Genomic DNA, 6483 nt, shown 5'->3' on the forward strand with positions numbered 1-6483 from the left:
ATATATATATGTAAAACCAAACTCACTGCCATGTCAGATCCGACTCATAGCAACCCTTTGGATTTCTGAGGCAGTATCACTACAGAAGTAGATTGCCCAGTCTTCCTTCTGTGGAGTGGCTGGTGGATTTGTACTGCCAGCCTTCTGGTTAGTAGTCAAATGCCTTAGACACTACACCACCAGAGCTCCCAGAGATATATATAGAGAGATATTATTTCTCTCTTTAATCTCTCAGGTCCACATCCAGTAAATAGTCAAGCTCGGACTGGAACCAAGGTCATTGTGGTTCAATCCTCAAGCTCTTTCCTCCATATCATGTCAAACACAAGGGCCTCCATTGGAGGGTTTTCCTATGCAAACTATTTTCTGTTAAGTTTCAGGACCCCAAGCTCAAGTCCAATTGAGAACAGTGTGCAGGTTCTCATAAAGGTCTCAACCTCATAGTTTCCATGACCCTTGAAAAGGTATTAAGTTAGTGCCTTCCTGGAAGTGGCTGAGTCAAGGTAGGAGTTCCTTCAGTGAAGTCTGTGAGTAGCAATACTTAGACAAGATTTTGATGAAAGATGAAGTTGCATCTTAGGGAAGCCAAAGCTACACTGGAGTCAATCAGCAGAGGCAGCTGCATCACCATGGGATGAATAATTATGCACAGTCCATTCCATGAAAACAGATGCCATGTTCTACATGGACAGAAGCAAGAGGGCGTAGAAGTCAAAGAACAAGAGGAATAAAGCATCTCAGGGGAGATCAGTAAGACCAGAGGACCCAGAATGACTCATGTTGTCCAACACAATAAAGTTACAAGCGCTTCTTCCTGCCTCACATATCCGGGGAAGGAAGAGGGTAAGAAAAGAGAAGGTGCCCTGAGGGAAAATCTGGACTTTGAAATGAGCCAATTTAAATTCTAAATTGATTAATTGAAAGAGACTGTTTTAAAATAAAATAGACTGGGCTTCCTTGATGACATATTTTTGGTTACCAAACACAAATGCAGGCTCACAAAAAAGATGAGTCTAGGTTCAAAGAAATTGACATATGTGGTTGGTGTCCATACATTTAAAACCTATGATGTAGGTATTGCATTGTTATCTTTATTTCATTGATGAGGAAATTTAGACTTAGAGAAGTTAGATGCATTCTCTATGGTCATAGAACAAGTAATTGTCAAAGTAAAGAACTCATGCGACATCCACTTGCTCCAAAGTCCATTCTCTTTCCATTTCAGGAAGTCATGACCTATGACGGGAAAATGATAAAGCAGTGCCTTATTCTACAGCTCAGTATTCTGTGGTGCAAGGTCTGGTTCTTGTTTAGATACCTTATAATTGCTGCAAGGCACTCACACTAGGTACATAATGAACATAATCACAGCAGCAAGTCTAGTTTAACTGAAATTTCATGCAAGAACAACACATTCCCTACAATTGTTATATTTGGTGACTACTTAGTGAACTAGAACATCTCATCAGAAATGAATGTCAGTCCTGTTAAGATATAAACACACTCCTCTTCTACTCAAGAATGAACACAAATTCCCTAGTCAAATACAGCTTGATGTTTTTGAGTCAGAAGTTAAAACAAAGCACCTGTTGTAGGTGCCCTCATGTTCCCAAAGATGATGCTCAAAAAATAAAAACACAAACCCCCAACACAGCTTCTTCTTCCCCTAGAGAGGAAAGAAAATTCCCCAGTAGGATGTTTAACTCAAAGACACAGTGCTACTCCAACCGCAATCAGGTCCCAGGGCTTGTCCAGCTGTACTGATTTTACTTCTGAGGATGGAGTGGGCCTATGTGGATGGCTTCCCTTCTAGCTCTGTGCCAGGGAGCCTAGGAATTGGTGAAAACAGATTTTTTTTTTTTTTTTTTTTTTTGGTTCTGGGTCTGCCAATCTATCGAGAGGCCTGCCAACAATGCTCTGATCTATGTCCCCAACTGGCTAGACCTTATTGAAGAGGCAGAGCCCTGCTCTCACAGAAAGAAGGGATATGATCATAAAGAAAAATAGGAGTTTTAGTAAAAGTGTCATCATACATATTTCATTTTCTAAAAGAATTCATATTACATATTTTTTCTGCTTTATACTTATATTTACACTTGTGCTCATTCATACCTGCATCCTACTTAGTAGTCTGCCTATTAGTGTTTGAGAGAACAAACTGGAGAAGGAGTTGCTGACAAAACTAAGAACAAAATGTATATTGCTTCTAACTGTGTGGTAATGGGAAACAATTTTGACCTTTGTTTCCGTACAGTAACCCAGAGAGTAATTGAGATGCCTTTATCTGAAACATCCAGACCACATCTGAGGATTTGTGCTAACAAGTGGGGGGATCAGGGGATGGGCTAGATCAGAAAAGACTCACCTGGGATATTGATATCAACTAGCCTCAGGAGACATCACTTAACCTACCTTACAGGGCTGGCCAATAAAAACCCAAAATACAAAGGCTCAGAGAACTTCCTGGTCAGTGAAGGGAATGTGATGTTCCCTATGTGACACATGACAGCTCCACGTTGGGAATCTTCCCAGAACTTACTCATGCATCTCTTCCTTATGATGATCCTGCTTTATACCCTTTTACTGGTAGCATAGTGGCTAAGGCACTTGACTGCTAACCAGAAGGCTGTCGGTTCAAACCCACCAGCCACTCCTCGCGAAGGAAAATGGGGCAATCTACTTCCATAGTGATACTTACTGCCTTGGAAAACCAAGGAGGGGTTGCTATGAGTCATGTCCGACTCGATGGCACTTAACAACAACAACAACAACTTATAATAAAACTAGTAATCATATGCAAAATATCTTCTGTGAGCTCTGTGAGTGAATTAATGACTCTAAGGATAGTGTCCTCTTAAGTTCTGACTTAGTTTAGCCCCTGGTGGCTAAGAACAGAGGGAGAGAGAGAGAGAGCCAGCTGTGTGGGCAACTGATGCCAGAAAGGATGGAGAAATGGGGATATGAGTGATCTCTGCCTTCTGGGAATTGGCTCTGTATTGATTCTTACCCATAAAACCATCATTGTGCTAACACCCTCTCTTCATAAATGGTTTGAGACATGTGGGGTGTCAGTATCGATTACCCAATAACCCAGGTAAGTATGGGCCTACTTGGTTTACTTACTAATCTGTAGGGAACAATTTCACAGGGGTTTCACACATCTTTGATTGTGTAGGAAGGTGCTGTGGGGTTGGGAGAGGGACAGATGTCAGCCACACCTAGAAGCAGAATCTTCGATATGAGGAAGAGAAGAGCAGAACTGGTGCATAGGGATTAAAGCCACAAAGAACCTCAAGCCCATAGCCATCAAGTTGACTCTGACTCATCCAGGTGTTACAGAGTAGAACTGCTCCATAGGGTTTTCTTGGCTGTGAGCTATATGAAAGTAGACTGCTAAGCCTTTCTTGAGGAGCACTGCTGTGTGTCCAAATCACCAACCACTAAGTTAGAAATTAAGCACAAACCATTTGTGCCAACCAGTGGCCTGATATAGGGATTGCCACTTGTTTTCCTGAGCAGCTTAGTTCCAAATTTGCATACCTATCAACAAAGGAAAAACTGGGCAATTAACTACTAAAAACAAATAAAATCTATCCTCTGTGCAGTCTGACTATATTCTAAACAAAATGTGATATTTCCAACAGGACACAGGCAAGGCCAACATAAGCAATATTACTAACAGAAGAAGAAGGAAAACAAAACATTTCCAATGAGACATAAAAACTCATTGCCATCAAGTTGATTCCAACTCATAATGAGGACTAATTATTATAGTAACAAAAATTACTAAAGCTCCTTAATTTATTTCTGCTTATCAATGACAACTCTAGTCCCATTCTAATCTTGGCACTTCTTGGACAAAATTTTAGATATGACTAATCATCAATTGCCCATGTTTGTTTTGGGCACCCAATTCAGAACTAGCCCTTAATTCCCTAATCTCTTTTTAGAATTATCTACCACAGGCCAAACCCTATTAGAAGCCCCTCCCAAGTGTCCTTTAGTAAAATATTCCTAAAGTTCCCTTGGGTGTTGTCTCCCTTGAGGCATTAAGTTAATAAGCCTAATTAACGAATAAACTTTAAATACAGGTGTGTTCCTGCTGGCCTTTGGTTGGTGTGTTTAATTCTTCCTATCTACCTTATAAGATAGGAGCTCTGGTAGCATGGTGCCTAAGGCATTTGATGGCTAACAAGTAGGCTGTCGGTTCAAACACACCAGCCACTCCTCGGAAGGAATCCACTTCCTTAGTGATACCGCCTCGGAAACCCAAGGAAGGGTCGCTATGAGTCAGATCCGATTTGACGGCACATAACAACAACCTACTACATTAACTATTTTCTTCAAGATTGGTATTCTTCTCTGCGAGAAGAGGTCTTACAAATATAATTCCCTTCATCTTCTCATATTTCTAGAAATGTATTTATGATCCTTATCTATCTATTTATTTATTTATTTATGCACAATTTTTCATGAACCTCAATGTTCTCTCAAATTTCCTCTCCCCTCACCTCCCGCCATCATAAATATGGAACAACCACCATAATAGACCTGAAAGGTAAATGGTCCTATGAATGACATATTCATTTCAAAAGATAGCAGTAGCTTAGGTTATACTGCAGTTTCATAGCAATATGATTGCGCTAGATTTTCTACTGTTTTGTCTATCTCAAATGTTGGAAGCCAAGAAATTGCACTTCTCAGAATCTCTCCAAAATAGATTCCTAGTTAGATTTTGCTGATGAGAGGCAGTCATGCTAAATTTAGAAGGCAAAGAAAGGCAGAAGCAATATTATTTCTTTCTTGCATTGGCAGACAGACATGAGGGCTTTGGCAGATAGTAGATAAGAAGTTTAGGAACAGCCTCAGCCATTCTCCTGCAATTCATCTGTTTTGATGCTACCAACGACTGAGATTATTGGTGGCAATTTCCTGCAGTTTCTACAACTTTCTGATTCACTGGAAACTGGAAACTTTCTCTGACCTTTGCTACCTTAGCACTTTCAATGATTTTCTAAGCATCTGATTATTAAATCTCATCCTCCTGGAAAGACTTAAGTGATTCTATTTTCCTGACTCAACCCTTACTCCCTAAAATATCAAATAAGGCCCAGGCAATTAAACCTTATAACTGCTTCTAATTTACTTTGAAATTTAGAAGCAATCTCTTCATGTTCTTAGTTTTATATTTGTAAACAAGAGAGACAGGTAGACTTGATGATTTTATATGACCTTTAAGGACCATTGAGTGTTAGCATTCTATGCTTCCAGATTTCTAAGTTACATTGCTGCAAATATTGATTAATAGTTAAGAGTATGACACAATGCAGAGGTACCTAAGTCCAACATGGGAATAATAAGAATCCAATCAGACCCTTCCTTAGATATCACTTAAAGCACTTTAGAGAACTCCAGAAGTTCACCTCATCTGGCATAAACAGGATATATGTGATACAAAATAGGATATATAAGGACTGGGATAATAAACCACTTTAATTTTATTTTTTTCCAATGTTTAATTTTCTTTTTAAGAATTTATATTAAGTCCAAAAGGAGCTCTGGTAGCATAGTGCCTTAAGCACTTGACTGCTGACCAGAAGGCTAGAGATTCAAACCCACCAGCCACTCCTCAGAAGGAAGATGGGGCAATCTACTTCCATAGTGATAGTGCCTCGGAAACCCGAGGAGGGGTTGCTATGAGTCAGGTCCGACTCGACGGCACATAACAACAACATTAAGTACAAATTTTATTTGTTTCCAAAAGCTCTACCTAAGAGTTTCTGAGCTCAATTGTTATAAAAATATTGTTATATATTATATAAGTTGTACCTGGCTGGCTACTGCCAACTAAGGAAATAGCTGTATTAGAACTGTAGAGGGTCCTGTTTAAAGTTTATAAAAAAGAATGAAAAAGTGAGAAAACTTTCTAAGTTAGATAGGACATCCCTTGGGAATGTTGTGCTCTTGGATGAAATTATACTACATGGGTAAATTTATAAATAAATGTCTTTTTATTCTTTGATCCTTAGTTTGAAAGCACATTTGATTGATATGAAATTCAGCATTGATTTTCTAGCTAAGTAAAGGCAGAGAAGACACTGCCAGTTTCAGTTTCACTTGAAACTCTTAAGAGACCTGGCTGTGAAAACATACTGGCCTCTCAGATAAACCACTGGATGATCTTCAGCTACCAACCTGGACAGAAGCTTCAAACTTTTATATTAGTTAAAGGAAGTATTTTACTTCAATCTAGCATTCAAGTGGTATAAGGGAATTTACCCTGAGAGAAAAATACAGAGTTATAAAGTAAAACATTTGTTATGGATCGAATTTTTGTTCCCCAAAAACATACATTATAAATCCTAACCTAGTGCCTATAGATAGGAGCTCTGGTAGTATAGTGCCTAAGGCACTTGACTGCTAACCAGAAGGCTGGCGGTTCAAACCCACCAGCCACTCCTCGGAAGGAAGGTTGGGCAATCC

Source organism: Orycteropus afer, unplaced genomic scaffold (genome assembly GCF_000298275.1).
Source record: "Orycteropus afer afer isolate SDZICR_OR568_19922 unplaced genomic scaffold, OryAfe1.0 scaffold00097, whole genome shotgun sequence".
Taxonomy (NCBI): domain Eukaryota; kingdom Metazoa; phylum Chordata; class Mammalia; order Tubulidentata; family Orycteropodidae; genus Orycteropus; species Orycteropus afer.